At 45.0% G+C, this 19,111-nt stretch overlaps 1 protein-coding gene across 2 annotated transcripts in view; it reads right to left on the bottom strand.

Annotated features, from left to right (window-relative positions):
• Window positions 1–9,113, bottom strand: part of ZRANB1 (zinc finger RANBP2-type containing 1) — a 63,283-nt gene extending 54,170 nt beyond the window's left edge. For both annotated transcript variants that reach the window (XM_042961270.1, XM_042961272.1), the window contains exon 1: window positions 8,733–9,113. The gene's annotated coding sequence lies outside the window, so the exon portion shown is untranslated. The remainder of the gene's footprint in view (window positions 1–8,732) is intronic.
• Window positions 9,114–19,111: the final 9,998 nt, after the last annotated feature.

The following is a 19,111-nucleotide window of genomic DNA, read 5'->3' as shown; positions in this document are numbered from 1 at the left end:
AGAGTGAAATCTAATTTACTATGGGAAGACCAGAGTTCCATCTCTTGATATTCATATTCATTTCTCTCATATACAGGAAAATGCACTGCACTTCTTAGAGCCAAGTTCAAGTCCCTCTCCACCCCTTACAGAATCTGGAATGTTGGCCAAAACCTTAAGACCCAAGCATCTCATTAAAAAAAATTATGATAATAATGCCACACCTGTCTTTAAGTAGGGGCTAAAACCAATAACCTCAAATCCCTATCCCATAATTAATATCACCAACAACTGCCAGCTTGAAATAATACCACTTCAAATTCTGTATGGAGCTTTATGTCACAGAACACTTACATTATTTCACTGAGTCCTAAGAACCCTCAGGTACTTCCCCCTAACGTACCCTAGAATCTCCCTGAGGTACAAGTATATTCATTTTAATGACAAGGGATCTGGGGCTCCAGGAAAGGCAAAATGACTTGCCCAGGGTCACAAAGCTTTAGCAAGTAAACCCCAGATTCTGACTCTCATTTTTTTTCCCTCAATAGTGCACCACAGCCTTCCACAATTATGGAAACGTTTCCCTAGAACAAAACATGAATATTAGATAGCAAGACAGGCTGACTTCATAGTCACTGTCTCTAGCCCCCACACGGTACCGACACTACCTCCAAAACAAATCCAGAATCTTCGCTTTCCTCCAGGACGCCCTACCATGCCCCTAGCCCCAGCCACCATCACCTCTCCCACAGACTACCTCAAAGCCTCCCACCAGGCTTACTGTTTTCTACTCTACCCCTGACGTCTTCACATGGAAGCCAGATGGATCCTTTAGGAGTGTAAACCAGATCACAACACAAGGACTTAAAATCCTGATGGTTTCCCAATCCACTCACAAGTGAATTAAAATTCACCAGCCTTTCTCGAAAATCTTTACATAAAAGTAGACTTCCTTCTGTCCCTTTCACCAGCGTGCTCATTCTCACATTAAGAGTGTGTATTCGAAATCTCCTCTGCCTAGAATGCGCTTTCCCCAGATTTCATATGGCCAGCTCTTGTCACTGAGGTTTTGGTTTAAATACCACCTCCGCAGGAAGATTTTCCCTGGCCGCTCAGTCACATCCACATCACCCTGCTTGCATATCTGCACAGCACTTACCAATATCTGGGGTTTTTTCCCTTGTTTGCTCCTTGACTGCTCTTCACACTAGAACGTAAATACAAGCAACAGTGCCTGTCTTGTTCCCGTGACTATCTCAACACCCAGTATAGTTGCTTTCTGAACAGTGAATGGGCCATTACTAAATGTTGCAATTTCAGTAGCCTTTGTAAAGTGTTTTATGTAATCTACTTTCTGAAAATCCTAAACAACTTCAGAGCACACCATAGGTGCCCAATAATTAATCTGCTCAAAGAACTTCTACAAAATCAAATGCCTTCAGATTTTCAACTTAGTAACATCTCCCACATATTCCTCCACATACACAGAGACACAGCAACAGGAGACAGACTGCTTCTCTCTTCCCACCTGTGAAGATGATCCATTCCAAACAGATCACTCCACCCTTGTAATCGCCAGCCCCTTGACAATACTAGCTCTGGGGAAAGCGAGGCAGGGACTGGAAAGGCATGCCTTTCCAGCCTCATCCACATGCTGTAGCTATACTGAACCCTCTGGCTGGTCCTTAATCATGACATAATTTTCATGTCTCCTTCACTCACAGGCTTGCTTCTGCATAGGATGTTTGCCCACTCCCGCCCCCCATTCTTATCTGGTTTTAGAAACCTATTACTTCTTTGAAGACCAGCTTAAATGTTCCCATCTCTGTAAAAGCTCTTCCTGACCCAAACCTAACCTTGTGCTAACTCAGTCACTTCTTCACCACTTCATAGCACTTACTTGTGTGAATTATGATTTTTTTCCAATGGCTGCCTGTGAAACATTCACCTTTGTGTCTCTGTAAGCAGTGGCTGCTATGCGACAGCCACTTACCATTTAGGCAATAAAAGCAAGTACTAAATATTCTACTCGTATCAAAGGATGGCAGTCCAAAACAACATCAGTCAAAACCAGTTCTGCAAATTGCTATAGCTTCCCTTTTGAAAACAAACTTTAGCTTCATTAAACACCGAGAAATGAATTTTTTATAATAAAAATTTATAGAAACAAACTACCCACCCGAACCAAAAAAAAGCAAAGGATATACAAGTGGTGTTATATGATGCCTTCCCTTCAGGATTTCAATCACAAGTGTACTGCTGCAACTTAACGTGCAACACTAAGTAGAGATCCCTTTCTCCATCTGCAAAATATGGACAATTTCTTCATCTATCCAGGGAATACTGTCCTGCAATAATCAATTTATAGTTGAGAATAACTGCATTATTAAAGCTAAGGAAGTTTCAGAAAATGGTGCTGGGACGACCAGATAGCCACCTCCAAAAGCACTGTTGGACCCCCACCTCATACTATGTACAAAACTTAAAACTATCATGGATCTAAATGAAAAAAACTACAACTATAAAATTCTTAGAAGAAAACATAGATGCAAATCTTCTGCACCTTGGATTGGCCAATGGCTTCTTAGAGACAACACTGAAAACACAAGTAAAAGAAACCATAGATAAGCTGGACTACATCAAAATTAAAATCTTTGGTGTAGGGGCGCCTGGGTGGCTCAGTCGGTTGAGCAGCCGACTTCGGCTCAGGTCATGATCTCACGGTTCGTGAGTTCGAGCCCCGCGTCAGGCTCTGTGCTGACAGCTCAGAGCCTGGAGCCTGTTTCAGATTCTGTGTCTCCCTCTCTCTGACCCTCCCCCGTTCATGCTCTGTCTCTCCCTGTCTCAAAAATAAATAAACGTTAAAAAAAAAAAATTTTTTTTAATCTTTGGTGCTTCAAAGCATACCAATAAGAAAGTGAAAAGACAGCCCACAGAAAAGGAGAAAATGCGTGCAAATCATGTATCTGACTTGTAGCCAGATTACATAAAGAGCTCTCACAACTCAAGAATGAAAAGACAAATAACCCAACTGAAAAAGGACTGGAGTAACATTTCTCCAAAGAAAATTTACAAATGGCCAATATGCACATGAAAAAATGCTCAATACTATTAGTCATTAGGGAAATGCAAATAAAAACGAAGGGATATCACTTCACTAGGATGGCAATAATTAAAAAAACAGTAATAAGTATTCAGGATGTAGAGAAACAGAACCCTCATTTGGTGCTGGGAAATGTAAAACGGTGCAACCACTTTGGAAAACAATCTAGAAGTTCCTCAAAGATTAAACACAGAGTTACCATACGTTCCAGCAATTCCCCCTCCAGGTACATACCCAAAAGAAGTGAAAACTTAAGCCCACACAAAAACTTGCACACAGATATTCATGGCAGCATACTTCATAACAGCCAAAAAGTAGAAACCACCTAAATGTCCATCAATCAATGAATGCATAAACATAAGCAAAATGTGCTACATCCATACAACAATTAAATAATTCAGCCATAAAAAAGGGGTACTGATACATGTTACAACAGGGATAAACCTTGAAAATATTATGCTAAGTGAACGAAGGCAGACACAAAAGGTGACATAGTGTATGATTCCACTTACATGAAATGTACAGAATAGGCAAATCCACAGAGAAAGAGAGATTAGTGGTTCCCAGGAACTGAGGCAAAAGAGGGAGGGACTGGTTAATGGGTACAGTCTTTTTGGGGGGGTGATGAAATGTTCTGGATAATGGTGATGGCTACACAACTTTTAGAATACACTAAAAACCAATGAATTACATACTTTACAAGGGTAAATTGTATGGTATAGGAAATAAATTTCAACGAGATGGTTACTTTAAAATTAAGAAAAAGTCGGTCAAGCGTCTGACTTCGGCTCAGGTCATGATCTCACCATTCGCGGGTTCGAGCCCATGTCGGTCAGGCTCTGTGCTGACAGCTCAGAGCCTGGAGCCTGCTTCAGATTCTGTGTCTCCCCCTCCCTCTGCCTCTCCCCTGCTCGTGCTGTCGCTCTCTCTCAAAAATAAACAAACATTAAAAATTTTAAAAAAGAAAAAAAAAGGAAAGCTATGCAACTCATTTCCAACAATGCTTTATGCATTCAAATATTTTTTATTTATGTGAATTCAAGCCACATAAAATTCTGACTTACCAAATGGTAAAAAACCCAAATTATGTTTTGTTGGTTAGGAGAGATTGGGACAGTCTGCCCTCAATATATGAACTCTAAAAATAAAAAATTAGTTTCTTCATTACTAAAAAGTTCAATTCACTAGGCAGCTGAAAAGTTATCAACTTTACATTCAAGTTATCTGACCAACATCCATTTTAAAACGCAAACTGGGGAGCCCCTGGGTTGCTCAGTCAGTTAAGCGTCAGACTCTTGGTTTCAGCTCTGGTCGTGATCTCACGGTTCTTGAGTTCAAGCCCCACCTTGGGCTCTGTGCTGACAGTGCAGAGCCTACTGGGGATTCTCTCTCCCTCTCTCTGCCCCTCTCACACGCGCTGTCTCTCAAAATAAATAAACTTTATTTTTTTAATGTTTATTTTTGAGAGAGAGACAGAACACAAGCTGGGGAGGGGCAGAGAGAGAGAGAGAGAGAGAGAGAGAGACAGACACACTCTGAAGCGGGCTCCAGGCTCTGAGTTGTCAGCACAGAGCCGGACGCGGGGCTCAGACTCACGGACCATGAGATCATGACCTGAGGTGAAGTCAGACGCTCAACAGACTGAGCCACCCAGGTGCCCCTCAAAATAAATAAATAAACTTGGAGGAAAAAAAAAAACCCTCAAACTGACGGCTCTTGTCAAAAATTTCATCTTAACCAAAATACCGCTTCCCACAAAGCCAAGAATGCTTACTGATCTGGATTTCTCAAGTGGTATAAACTCCACGGAAGTGCCTTTTACAAACGCAAAAAGCCTGCCCGACATGTTTGGGAAGTTCATTAATGGACTAATTTCAGCTTTGATTATTCTAAAAAGGTTTCTGAAGCCTAAAATAAGGTTTGATGTGAACTACTTTCTAACAAAATCAATCAATTACAAGGAAAAAATACTCTGATGAACCGGAAGACATTTCCACAAGTTTGTGGACAAGTTTCCACATACACGCAGTGGATAAATCAAGACTGTTTACTGCTAAGAGACTATGTATGTATCCATAAAATACCAAGCCTACCAAGCCTCCTACTCAGACACACACAACAGAAACACATACACCTGTTTTCCAACTACATCAGCATCCACCCATGTACTAAATAATTACACATATTATCCTTGGTATACAAAAATACTATGGACCAGCTTGTTTATGTTTTCTTCCAACAGTGTTGACAGGGAGCAGTGAATCACACATTCTCCTGTGTCTCATCTGCCTCATGATCAATGACACATGCTGCCAACATCTGAGGTTAAGGATGCAAACTGAGACTACAGGTTATTTTCTCCTTCTCGCGATGCTAAATGTTACTTATATACAAACATGGAATGACCTCCCTTAGCGTCACTGGTTCCAAACTCAAACCTCAATAACTGCAGCAGACTCAGATCTGAACTACAGAACTGCAGTAGCTACATTTCTATTTGAAAAAGACATGACCATTATCATATCGTTGAGCATCCTCTACAAGGAAAGAACCACGCTAAAAATAGAAAAAAACATACTAAACCCCCCCCCAAAAATTTTTTTAAGTCAGACGTAATTTCGGGGCACCTGGGTGGCTCAGTCAGTTAACTGTCCAACTTTGACTCAAGTCATGATCTCATGGTGGGTGGGTTTGAGTGTCCGGCTTCGGATTCTGTCTCCTTCTCTGTCTGCCCCTCCCCCACTCGTGCTCGCTCTCTCTCTCTCTCTCTCTCTCTCTCTCTTAGAATAGACATTAAGAAAGCAAAATTTAAAAAAGAGACACAATTTCAAGTATGTTATCTCCTAAATCATCAAAATCCTAGAAACCCCACTACTTAGAAGACTACAAACAGGGGTGACTGGGTGGCTCAGTCAGTTGAGCATCTGGCTCTTGATTTCAACTCCAATCATGACCTCACCGTTTGTGAGTTCCAGCCCCGCATCGGGCTCTTCGCTGTCAGCCTCCCTCTCTCTCTGCCCCTCCCCGGCTCACGCTCTGATTCAGAATCTCTCTCTCTCAAAATAAATACATAAATAAATTTAAAAAAAAAAGGGGGGGGGGGAAGACTACAAACAGCATGTCCTAGAATACTTCCATAACCAAAAATACTTGGTAAAACCATGTATCCATCTTTCAATGCCGAATGTATGGTAACCACAGAAAAAGAATTCATACCCATTTCTCAGAGGTCTTGAAATCTAATTGGGAAGCAGAATAAAAGCTTAAAAAGATAAACTGAAATCCAGGCTAGCATACGCTGGTGTTAAGAGTCCCACACAAAAAAGGGAGTGAACAGATCCCTTGAGGTTGAACTCGAGAAGAAGACTTGTCAAGAGACAGGACTCAACTGGGCCCAAAGTAAAGAGAGGATCCATGAATAAATGGCGGAAGAGGGTTTCAAACAGAAAGAAAGGCACAAAGAAAGGCCAAGAGGAGGGACTTCACGAGAACAACAAACGAGTTAGTTTGGCTGGAACTAAGAATGCACAAAGGGAAGAAATGAGTTAAGACTGAAGAGAATCAGGGCCAGATTACAGAGAAACCTGAACACCACACCAAGAAGCTTAAGCCTTACTTCGCATGTGATAAGGAGAGTTCTGGAAGTTTTTATGTTGTGATGTGAGGAGACGAGAGTGTTAAAACGTTCAAGACGTTATTCACCCAAAGCATAAGCAAGCACAAATATTCCAAGTAAAACAGCACATCACTGGGAGAAAACGTGTTCAAAGCCCAGGTATAAGGGCTTACTGGGGCAGAAAGGAGGCAACAGCAGGGCTCAGATAATAAAACTGGAGCAAGTTAAATAAAAAGTTACAGTGCTCTGCTTTTTCCAACTCCCATTTATCTAAAGTTTCCACTTACTATAAAAGCAACAGGGAACAGCCTATGGGTATGTCAGTTACTCGCTATGTCAGTTACACAGAGGAGGCAATTCACCTCGGATATTGTAGAACTGGACTGTGAGTTCCAGAACTGTGCCAGCCCTCAGACCCTCAGACCTAAACGTGGCATGCCTTGACCCTTCCCAGGGTACAGAGCCGGGCTGAGGCCCGAAGCAGAAAGTACAGCACCATGAATGAGCTCCCCACGCTGACCCAGGCGCACTTCGAGAGTAAATACATGGGAGTCTCAATGCTCTAACGCATTAATAAAAGTGATGAGACATCCACAGAAATAAAAACCCCTCCTGACATTCAAATACCCTCCCCAAAGCTTAAAAGGTGTCACTCCTGGCCTCTTAGTTTCCCTCACGGCCCAAGAAAAACAATGTTATGAAATTTCAGTATAAGGAAGTGACCGCGTATCTTAGGATCCAAAAAGCAAGAGGGAGCAAGATTCTAAGTTTCTTCAGAATTACCTCATTTAATTAATGATAAGAACTAGGAGAAGAGACTCAGCTTTGTTTGCCACAAACACAGTTTAGGTGACTTTTCCAAGGCCCTTGGCATAAACCAAGATCAAAAATCTTTATGGTTTCCCCTGGCGTATGAGTTGTACACTGAGTCATCCACGTTTGCTCAAAACAGGGGGACCCTTGAGGTCGCGCGAGTGATAAAGTCAACTTAAAAAAAAAAAAAAAAAAAGGCCACAGATACAAGAACCGCTCGTTGTAGGAGGTTTCCGAGGGCGAAGGATCTCTCAACTGTACTCTCAAACAATATTTCCGTACACTAAATTTTTTGACAACACCATAGGTCATGCGGTGAGCAAACAGACCAAAACCCTGGGTGAAGAGGACGGCGCTGAACCTGGTAATAGTCTATGGAGTCACGGGAAAGGAGGCTCAGGCCACAGAAACTCAAAATTCTCAGCCAGAAGGGTTTCAAAACACCAGTGTATCTCAAAGATAAGGGGCCGGCTCAAACTTCCAGGCCGGACCTAAACTGCCCGTCCCTGGTGCTCAACGCAAGTATTCATTACAGTCCTTTTGTCTGCGAAATAACCCGCAGCAAACCACCGCGGAGAAAACCACCAGATACTTGCACCGCACCGTCGTGGTCGCGAGCGAGCAGGGTAAACAATCTTTCCCCCGGTTCCAGCTCCTCCTCCCCAACCCCCCCCCCGCCCCGTCGCCCTCCACCCTCATTTTCTTAGACGCGGCACCGGCGGGAGGCCACCTCGGGAGGCGGAGAGGGAGCGGCCAGGGGGCCAAAATGCAAGTTTGGAGGCCAGCGCTAACTTGGAAAGATGGAACCAAGTATCACGGCCTATTGCACAGCAGGAGCGAAGCCCCCCTCGCCCGCCCGTATGTGGCAGAAAAAGAAGTTGGGGGGCGGGGGGGGGGGGGACTCTGGCGGAAGAGAGGTGGCGGGGCAGGCGGCGCGGCCAGCCGCGGCTGATCGATGGTGGGTAAACAAGCGCGGCGGACCCACCCTCCCACGGCCCCGGGGCCTGTCCCCGCTCCGAGAAAGCCCAAGATGGGAGCGCGGCGGCGGCGGCGGCGGCGGCCGCCCGGGCCCCCTCCCCTCGCCCGCAACGCCGCCCCAGGGGGCGCGGGCGGGCCGCCCCGGACACCCGGCGGCCTGCAGGGAGCGAGGGGCCGGACAGGCCGCAGAGGGGGCCGCGAGGGGCCTGCATGCAGTGGGGCGCCCTCCCGGGGCCCGGTTACCTGGCGGCGGCGGCGGCGGCTCCTCCAGCTCCTGCTCCTCCTCCCCGTCCGATGCTCGGCGCCCGGCGGCGGCGGCGGCGGCGGCGGCGACTCCCCGAGCAGCCCGAGGCGACGAGCCGAGCCCGGCCCCTCTCCGCCTCCCTCCGTGCCGCCGCCCGTCCCGCTGCTGCCGCCTCCGCCCTCTCCCCTCAGTCAGGACATGGTCTCCGCGGGCCCGCGCGCGGCTCCCGGCTACCGGGGGCGGGGGACGGAGGGGCGGAGAGCAGGCGCGGAGGCAGGGGGCACTCCAGGGGCCAAGGGGGAGGGGGCAGAGCGACGGGGGGAGTCGGCCTCAGGCGCTGCGGCTCCTAATGGCGTCGGCGAGGGGCCCCGGAGCCAAATAAACCCCACGGCGAGCAGCACAACGTCAAGGCCCGACCCCGCCGCTCGCGGCCCTGTCATTGGCCCGGAGGCCGCCAGCGGCGCAGCCAATGGGAGACCGCCTCTTTCCGGACGCAGGGGGCGGGCCGCGGAGAGGTGACGTCATGCCGGCGTCCGGCCCCGATTGTGAAGCTCCGCCGGCGGGGCTGCGGGCGGGCGGCGAGGTGCGTGGCACTCCGGGCGGCGGCGGCGGCGGGGCGACGCGGCGCGGCGTGCGCGGGGCTGGGGGACGCGGGCGGGGCGTCCTCTCGCCTGACGGACTCCCTTTGCCCGCTCTGTGCCCCCGGTTCCCCGGACTTCCAAGCCCAGCCGTGGAGCTCAGGTCTCCCGAGTAGTCTTAGTGACAGATTCTGCCTCATTCTAATAACAGTTTCAAACTCGTTATAAGACATCGGGAAAGATGAATGTTTAGGGCTTTCTCTTTTTTTTTCCAAATTTTTACAACGTCTATTTTTTACGTAAGCCCTACCTTCGAGGCAGCTATCCATTTCTACGTGTGTTTGTGTATGTTTGTTACATATTACGTACGTATATGCATGATGAAAAGCCATGGGGTTTATATGCCAATTCTATCTCAAAATAAAAAAATTGGGGGGTGCCTGGGTGGTCCAATCCGGTGGGCGCCCGGATGGGGCTCAGGTCACGATCTCGGGGTTTGTGGTTCGATTCCCACGATCTCGGGGTTTGTGGTTCGATTCCCACGTCCAGCTCTGTGCTGACATCTCGGAGCCTGGAGCCTGCTTCGGATTCTGTCTCCCTGTCTCTCTGCTCTTCCCCCACTCCCTCTCTCTCTCAAAAATAAGTAAACATTAAAAAAAAATTTTTTTTAACTTTTTTTAAGCCACGGAGACTTTGCTTTCTTTTCTGCTACCTAACTCTAATTTGGGGTAAACCCAGCTTTCTTATGGTTGCCTTTTCTGGGGCTTGGAGCTTTTCTGTAAATTGTAAATTTACAGATTGAGGATAAATTACAGCCGTGGTAAAAGTGCTGCCAGGAGAATTCCCAGAGCCTAAGTCTTAAAGGGAATATGTTATATGGTGATGTAGTGAGTGTGTGTGTGTGTGCGCGCGCACGCGCGCGTGTGTGTATTTACTTTAAATATAATCAAATAGTTAAGTCATTGAGCCTTTTGCTAAAAGCCCATGTGTCAAAATTTTCCAGCTGGAGAGGTTTGTTTTTCTTAGTGGGACTTTGCCTTGAATTTTTCATACTTCAAAACTGTATTTCAAGAATTTGAAAAACTGTAAAGTACAGCAACTCTTTATTATAGAGCTCTTTAAAAGTTATCTGTTGAGGAACTACAGCACTGTCAAAGGGCATTAGCAGTTTATGGGACACCTCAGCTTCAATGGGAAGATTAAGAGTTCAACTGGATTTTTAAAACTGGCAGATTTCATTTAGTAAAACGATTCATGGTATTATTCTCAGTCTCTCTTTGCATAAATAGAAAGTTGAGGATATGTGTATAGCTTGACTATGGCCACTTAATACCTTGTACAGCTACCCATCACCAACAGCCTCTTTCATACTGTTACTGTATTTTATCCTCACAGCCATTCCTGTGGTAGAGATTTTCAGTAATCCCCATCTTCCCAAAACAACACTATTTGGTCAAAGACTTGTCAATAAGTTGAGTTTAAACCGCAACAGTCACTTGCCTGCAAAACTTAACACATATCCTCAAACATATAATTAACACAACTGTCAATTAAACACCATATGACTATGTTAGAACAAATGGTTCAACCAACATTTCACTTTGAAAATATTTTAAGAGCTTCTGAGTACCTCCAGCTTACCTTCCCGAACCTCAGCTGCAAACCACCTCACCTAAGAGTCCACAAGAACTGCAGAATTAGGTGGAGTTTGGTGGGGGGTTTTTTTATGCTTGTTTTTTGAGAGAGAGAGAGAGAGGGTGCAAGTGGGGCAAGGGCAGAAAGAGGGGGACAGAGGATCCAAAGCGGGCTTGGCGCTGACAGCAGCGAGCCCAGGGTGGGGCTCGAACCCGCAAACTGCGAGATCATGACCTGAGCTGAATGAAGTCGGACGCTCAACTGGCTGAGCCACCCAGGTGCCCCTAGGTGTTTTTATTTAGTTAGAGTTGTGGCTGATTTTGTTAAGAGAAGGGGATATTGTTGAGGTAGGGCGAAGGAAAGTTGGCAAGTAAGCACCATGTGCCAAGGAACAAGAAGTACACAAAGATGAGTAAGATACGTTCTGTGTTTGAGGGACTAAAGCATAGGTAGGAAAGAGAGCAAGACAAAAATAGCCATAATTAGAATATGAGATGGAATGCGCTAAGTGTATTCAAATGAAAATTACCTCGTAATTAAGAGGAAGAGCCAATCCCAGTGTTAAAGCTGGAAAAAAGTATGCACGATGTTTAAGAAGTTCTTTTTCTTACAACTTTTGTAAAAGTGCAGGAACAGTACAGTTTGGTTGACAATTTGTTTTGGCTTTTGTTTGAGAAATAGCAAAATTTCCATTGTACTTACTGTGAAGGTCTTGAATACCTAATTGTGCATCTGTACTTAATTCCTTTACTAATTCAAAACCACGGGAAGGTTTTAAGCAGGAAATGCCAGTACCGGAGCTATATAACCTGGCACGTTCCGTGAGACAAACTTGGGTAGAACTAGAGACAGGGAAATCCATGAATAGACAGGAACCCAACTCCAAAGTAGTTATGGGAATGTGAAGGAGGGACAGACATGAAAAAGGGTAGCAGGAGAAGGGTCAGGGTTTTGCCAGTGTCTGAATCTGGGGCAGAAGAATCAAAACTCGGAGAACCCTGACTGCTAAGTGGGATGATTAACAGTGGGAAACACAGGAAAGGAATTAGATAAGAGGAGATCAGGTGTGTCCAGATCCTGGGCCCAGGAGGAAATGTGCAGCAAGCAGCAGAAAAGCTGGTCTGAAATTGGATAGGCTGGAGCTAGAGATCCAACACCAGGGAATTATCTATGTAGAAGTTACTGCTAAAGTCACAGGAGTAGGAAACAAGAACTACCAAGGAGGAGAAAACAACTGGTCAGAAAGAACATTTAAAAAGGTGTTCTGGGGGCGGCTGGGTGGCTAGCTGGTTCAGCACCTGACTTGATTTTCAGCTGGGGTCATGATCTTGTGGTTTGTGGCATTGAGACCCAACTGGGGCTCCTCGAAGCGAGAAGCCTGCTTAGGACTCTATCTCCCTCTCGCTGCCTCTCCCCCTCCTCTCTCTCTCTCTCCCTCTCTCTCTCTCTCTCTCTCTCTCTCAAAATCAATAAACACTATTAAAAAAAAAGTGTCCCGAAAGTCAAAGCAGCCAGTGAGCCTCGAGAACGTGGTAATAAATAATGTCAGGTTCTAGAGACTTAGGAATTAGAGCAGAGAAAAGGTCACTGGGTTTGACAAACAAGAGGCTTAGTGACCTTCTAGAGAAGCATTCTCAGTGGGATGGTGGAGAGAGAAGCCAGATTTCAAAAGCCGAAGGCATATGTGGGCATTGAAGTAGTGAGTATATATTACCAGTCCCAGACGTTTGGCAATGAAAAAAAGGCAAGAAGTCTAATAATAGACACAGGGGTAACGAGAGTAAGGGAAAGGTTTTTTTCTTTTACATATTTAAAAAAAAAATTTTTTTAATGTTTATTTTATTTTTGAGAGAGAGAGACAGAGTACGAGAAGGGGAGGGTCAGAGAGAGAGGGGGACACGGAATCCGAAGCAGGCTCCAGGCTCTGGGCTGTCAGCACAGCCACCCACGTGGGGCTCAAACCCATGAACCCTGAGATCATGACCTGAGCTCAAGTCAGATGCTCAACCGACTGAGCCACTCAGGTGCCCCCTCTTTTACATATTTGTAAATAATTTTTTAATGTTTATTTATTTTTGAGACAGCGTGAACAGGGGAGGGGCAGAGAGAGAGGGAGACACAGAATCCCAAGCAGGCTCCAGGCTCCGAGCTGTCAGCACAGAGCCCGTCTCGGGCTTTGAACTCAAGAGCCCTGAGATCATGACTCGAACGCCTAACCGACTGAGCCACCCAGGCGCCCCTCTTTTACATATTTTTAAAAGAATAAGCGTATCCGTGTGTTTTAGTGCACAGAGGAGAGAAGGTGAAGAAGGAGAAAGTGATTCGAATCCAATAGGGAGGTAAACCAGAGCGCAGTGCTTTGTCTCGGCAGGCGGGAGGGCCCTTTCTTTCTCTGCAAGAAGAGGAGAGGAAGTTGTGAAAGAGCCGTAGGGCGATTCTGACCGGAGGGAGGTGATGATTTGTCCTCCTGCCTGTAGCAGGTGCGGGTCACCTGCTCAGGGCTTGGCCTGGAGCCGAAGGAGGACCAAGGATGTTGGGACAAAGGCTGTGAGGAAGCAAACCAAGCAGGATGGAGGAGAAGAGCAACAAGGAACCACTTTCTCCAACGAGGCCGGGAAGCCCAGAGTCAGGCCCAGAACTGGGAGGCCAGACCTCAGAAGCCACCCAGGGGGGCGACATTTCCAAATGAGGAAAATCGAAGGCGCCCTGCTGAAGGAAATGCCAACACGTCCAGCTAGCTTAGGGTCTGTTGGGGTGGGGGGTGGGGGTCTGTGCTTCTCTGAAGCACGTTTTATAAAATTGGTGAGCTCCCCTCAAAAGAAATGCGAGAACGAATTACAAGAACAAATTCTCAGCCATATTGCCCGATCCATTTTCATATAATAAATGATGCTGTTTTGTGGAATGTATCCTGTGACCCTTCTGGACGCCAACCATAAACCTGCCTGGGATAAAATCTCTCATGAAAGGGTATGTGTATTAGGCATCAAACAGAATACGGCTCATTTATTTAACCAACTCCCGGCCATGCTGGAACTAGTCTCGTCTCCATGGGTAAGAATTCATGCTCATGGAAATGAGATCACCCTACATCTAGATAAAGAAATTTTCATAAACCTTCAACTAGGTATGCTTGTAACTTACACTCACTGAGTCACAAGACAATTGAAGGTTTTTTGAGTCTTTTAAAGACGTCTGGAGACATCAAATAATCTGAAACAACTTCCCTTGTGTTACTCTCTGGACCTAGAAAAGTTTTTACATAACAGGCAACAATGTGAGGTGGAAAGATGTGAACTTTGGAGTCAAACAGACCAGAGCTTAAATTCTTGTCTGCCACACAGCTATCCTCTCTGGGTCCCCATTTCCTCATCTGACAAATCTAGGGTTGCTCTGGCAAGAAATTGGAGATTCAGTGAGATTAGAGGCAAGAAGTCCTAGCAATAATCGTGAGTATTGGATAAACATCAATTTCCTTTCTATCACTCAATTCAGATAACATTTAATGAGGAATCACTCCATGTAAGGCACTGTGTTGTGTGCTGGGCCAAGGGGCTAACAGTCAGGGGTGGTGCGGGGGGCGGGGGGTGGTTTCCCCATTCCCTGGAGGGGTCTGTGACTGCAGATGGGAAGAAACTACAGCTTTCTTTCCACTAATGTTTAACTGAAATGTAGCATTTACATTAGTTGTCAACATAAGTCAACAAACCACAGTAACCTGTGGCTTTGGCACCAACAGATATCACAGATTTCTTAGAACACATTACAATTGCAGATATCTCAAAGTACAGTTTATTCCCATCACAACCGTAAAATCATGGTGGCCATGAGACCTGCCACTAGCCTTATTATTTAATGTGTTATTTTATAACTTTTTATTTATTTATTTTTGAGAGAGAGAAAGAAGTCGGGGAGGGTCAGAGAGAAAGGGGGACAGAAGATCCTAAGCGAACTCCATGCAGACAGCAGAGAGCCTGATGTGGGGCTCCAGTCCACCATCGGTGATCATGACCTGAGCCCAAGGCAGCTGCTTAACTGACTGAGCCACCTAGACACCCATAATATGTTATTTTAAAAGCGCTTAATGTTACAGATATTATAACATTTGATAACAAGGAAACCAATTAAATCGAAATAAAGTTATCTCATTTATTTTATGCATTTAAGAAATCATTCTGAAATGCCCACGACATAAAAAAAAAAAAAGGTGGTTACCCTACAACCCAGCAATTGCACTACTAGGCACTTATCCACGGGATACAGGTGTGCTGTTTCGAAGGGACACATGCACCCCCCTGTTGAGAGCAGCACTATCAACAATAGCCAAAGGATGGAAAGAGCCCAAATGTCCATCGATGGATGAATGGATAAAGAAGATGTGGTATATATCTACATGTATATATATGCATACATACGATGGAGTATTACTTGGCAATCAAAAAGAATGAAATCTTGCCATTTGCAACTGGATGGAACTGGAGGGTATTATGCTAAGTGAAATTAGTCAGAGAAACTAAAAAATCATATGACTTCACTCCTATGAGGACTTTAAGAGACAAAACAGATGAACATAAGGGAAGGGAAACAAAAATAATATAAAACCAGGGAGGGGGACAAAACAGAAGAGACTCGTAAATATGGAGAACAAACTGAGGGTTGCTGGAGGGGTTGTGGGAGGGGGATGGGCTTCATGGGTAAGGAGCATTAAGGAATCTACTCCGGAAATCATTGTTGCACGATATGCTAACTAATTTGGATGTCAATTTTAAAAAATAAAAAATAAAATTTAAAAAAAAGGTTGAGACCCAAATCTAGTTAATGAAGTTTGAATTTTCTTCATTTCTCAAGACAGAAAGGCAAAGTCTGTATAAAATAATCTGATTACTAATGTTCTAATAGAGGACACACAATAGGCAAGCCAGGCAATTGCCTGCAAAAGTACACATGCAAAGAAAAGGCTGTGTTTTACAGGTAAATATGATTAGCTGAGCAAGGAAAGGAGAGGAGGCAGGACATAGTGAGGAAGATGAGGGGCAAGATGGGTCCCAAGGAGGAAATGTTGAAAAAGTGAAAAGCAGGACTGATACTTGATGAATCTCAAATGTGCTTTAAATCTAACCCCCTTTTGAGGTATTTTTTCCAGTTTACAGTTTTTATAAACCTCTTCCCATTTCGGCACTGACAAGATGACACCTTCACCACCAGCCCTAATACACGCACACGCACACGCACGGACGGACACACGCACGCACACGCACGCACACACACACACACACACACACACACACACATACACACACAGGAAAAAACCATTCTGATCTAGAATCTAATACTTTCTTTAATGTCTTATTATGTAACGCTCATGGAATTGAAAATAGTTCGCTGCTTTGCCAAACACTAAAGTGACAAATTATCTAAAAAGTTAGGAATGCCACAATATTTTGCATTCCTCTCCTTCCAATCATCTCAGAGACCACAGTCTAAAAATATTTCAAAATATTTGAAAGCATTCATGATGTCATTCAAGTATTTCTTAAATTAGTGGGAATGATTCAAGCAAATGATTTCACTGGCTTCAAGAACAATATGTAAATTCACACTGTGGACCACAGAGAAGAATGTGTATTGTAGCTTCATAGCTGGGAGGAAACCACAAAGTATGCGATATTCAGTCATCTTCAATGTAGAAGATTTGTAGAAGCTGGAAATTTACACCAGCTAAAAATGAAAAGGGGGCCGGTCAGACAGAAATGTACTTTTGTGACCAATACAAAATTATTCAAATGTTCCACATAGCAAGTAAAACATGAATTCTGTAACTAAGGGGATCACTGGCTGGTATCCATACACGACCTGGAGTCTACAGCTTTCACGACGAATAGAAAACATCGTCTCTGTATCTTAGAGATTTGACTGTTTGGGGTGCCTGGCTGGCTCAGTTGGTGGTTCGTGCAACTCTTAACCTCGGGGTCGTGAGTTTGAGCCCTACGTTGGGCAAAGAGTTTACCTAACAAATATATGTAGATATTTTGACTGATTTGCTCTTAAATCCTGAGCACTTAGCATGGTCTTCGGCACATACAGGTGCTCAAGGAATATTTACTGAATGAATTAAATTTGCTTTCTTGCTTTTACACTTCAGGCCGTTTTCGACCACCATGATTCTAGTTCCCAAACCTATTGCATTGAAATTTTGTTCAAGAACTCAGAATAGTTTGGTATTTCCTTTTGATTCTTTTTTTTTTTTTTTTTGGTTTGTAATTTATATATCTTATGCAGTATCTTGTGCAGAATTTTAAATGTCAAGTCTCATAAATGAATGCAGATGAAAATTATATCTAACACATACACTTTTGCATTTAGCAATCTTTTTATTTGAGAGCAAGAGCAAGCGAGTGTATGCAGGGGAGGGGCAGAGGAAGAGAGAGAATTTTTTTTTCCTTTTATTTATTTATTTTGAGAGAGAGAACGTGAGCAGGGGAGGGGCGGAAAGAGAGGGAGAAAGAGAGTCCCAAGGAGGCTCTGTGCTGTCAGCACAGAGCCCAACGCAAGACCCTATCCCAGGAACTGTGAGATCATGACCTGAGCTGAAACCAAGGGTTGGATGCTCAACCTACTGAACCACCCATGTGCCCTGAGAAAGAGAGAGACAGAGAGAAACAGACACAGAGAGAGAGAATCCCAAGCAGGCTCCATGCCCAGCTTGGAGCCCGACTCAGGGCTAAATCCCATGACCCTAGGATCAATGACCTGAGCTGAAATTATGAGTTGAATGCTTAATTGACTGAGCCACCCAAGTGCCCCTCATTTAGCAATCTTTTTTTAAAAATGTTTTTATTTCTTTTTGAGAGAGAGAGAGAGAGAGCAGGGGAGGGGCAGAGAGAGAGAGGGACAAAGAATCTGAAGCAGGCTCCACGTTGATAGTAGAGAGCTTGATGCAGAGCTCGAACTCACGAACCACCTCTATCTTGTTTTCTTTTTAAAGATTGCTAAACGATGGGGTGCCTGGGTGGCTCAGTCAGTTGAGTGACTTCGGCTCACATCATGATCTTGAGTTCTGCATTGGGCTGTATGCTGACAACAAAGAGCCTTCTTGGGATTCTCTCTCTCTCTCTCTCTCTCTCTCTCTCTCTCAAAAATAAATAAATAAACTTAAAAAACACAAACTAAATATCAATGCCTTCTCTAATTTTAAGATTAGTTTTTTTCAAGAAGCAGTCTTGGCAAACAAAAACGCAAAACAAACAACAGCAACAAAAAGAAGCAGTCCTTGCAGATAGAATTTGCCAGAAGATCACAGATGACTGGCCCCATTGCACTTATAAAATAAGAGGCTTCCCAGCTGTGGGGAAAATGAGAAACAGCACCAGCGCCCAGCCTAAAGGCCAACTCATTCAGTGATGAACTTGAGAAAAGAACGTGCTCAAACTAAGTGAACTTGTCACCCAACCTTTTTTTTTTTTTTTTAACGTATATTTATTTTCGAGACAATGCAAGAGACAGAGTGCAAGCAGCGGAGGGGCAGACAGAGGGAGACACAGAATCCGAAGCGGGCTCCAGGCTCCCAAGCTGTCAGCACAGAGCCCGACGCGGGGCCCGAACTCACAAACCGCGCCAAAGTCAGACTGAGCCCCCCAGGTGCCCCGTATCACCCCACCTTTCAGGAAGGTGATTAGCATCGTTGTCAGAGCGCTTTGTTTCAGGAGCCCTGCCTGCCAAGCCATTCCCTTGAAATGTTAGGGTCCGCAAGCAGGATAGTAATGGGCTAAGGAAGCGAGCAGATAAGGGAGTTAGCTCCATGTGCCCTGCAGGGTAGACGGGCCTGGGAAGGAAGGTGCTGACTAGATTAGGGCCCACTCAGTACTACAGTCGTCTGCCCCTGACCACAAATGAATGGTAAGACCACCACGTACAAGCATCTGGAAGCTCAAGCAAGATGTCGGCAACCGGCCTTGAGAACTCACTGAACAGTACAAATGCCTTGCAGAACTACATCCTTCCTCTTTACATTCTTGTGAAAATGCAAACAATTCACAATTCGGGTAGTAAAAAACAAACATCGGGAAAAACTTAAATTGCCCAAGGGGGCAGAGCTTGTCTAAATCCTACTCTCACTGAAAACATCTTCCCAAAACAAGTCAGAGGCAAAATAACTATTGTCCCCA

The sequence above is a fragment of the Panthera tigris genome, chromosome D2 (genome assembly GCF_018350195.1).
Source record: "Panthera tigris isolate Pti1 chromosome D2, P.tigris_Pti1_mat1.1, whole genome shotgun sequence".
Taxonomy (NCBI): domain Eukaryota; kingdom Metazoa; phylum Chordata; class Mammalia; order Carnivora; family Felidae; genus Panthera; species Panthera tigris.
The sequence above is the reverse complement of the archived record's forward strand: the minus strand, read 5'-3'. Positions and strand labels throughout refer to the sequence as shown.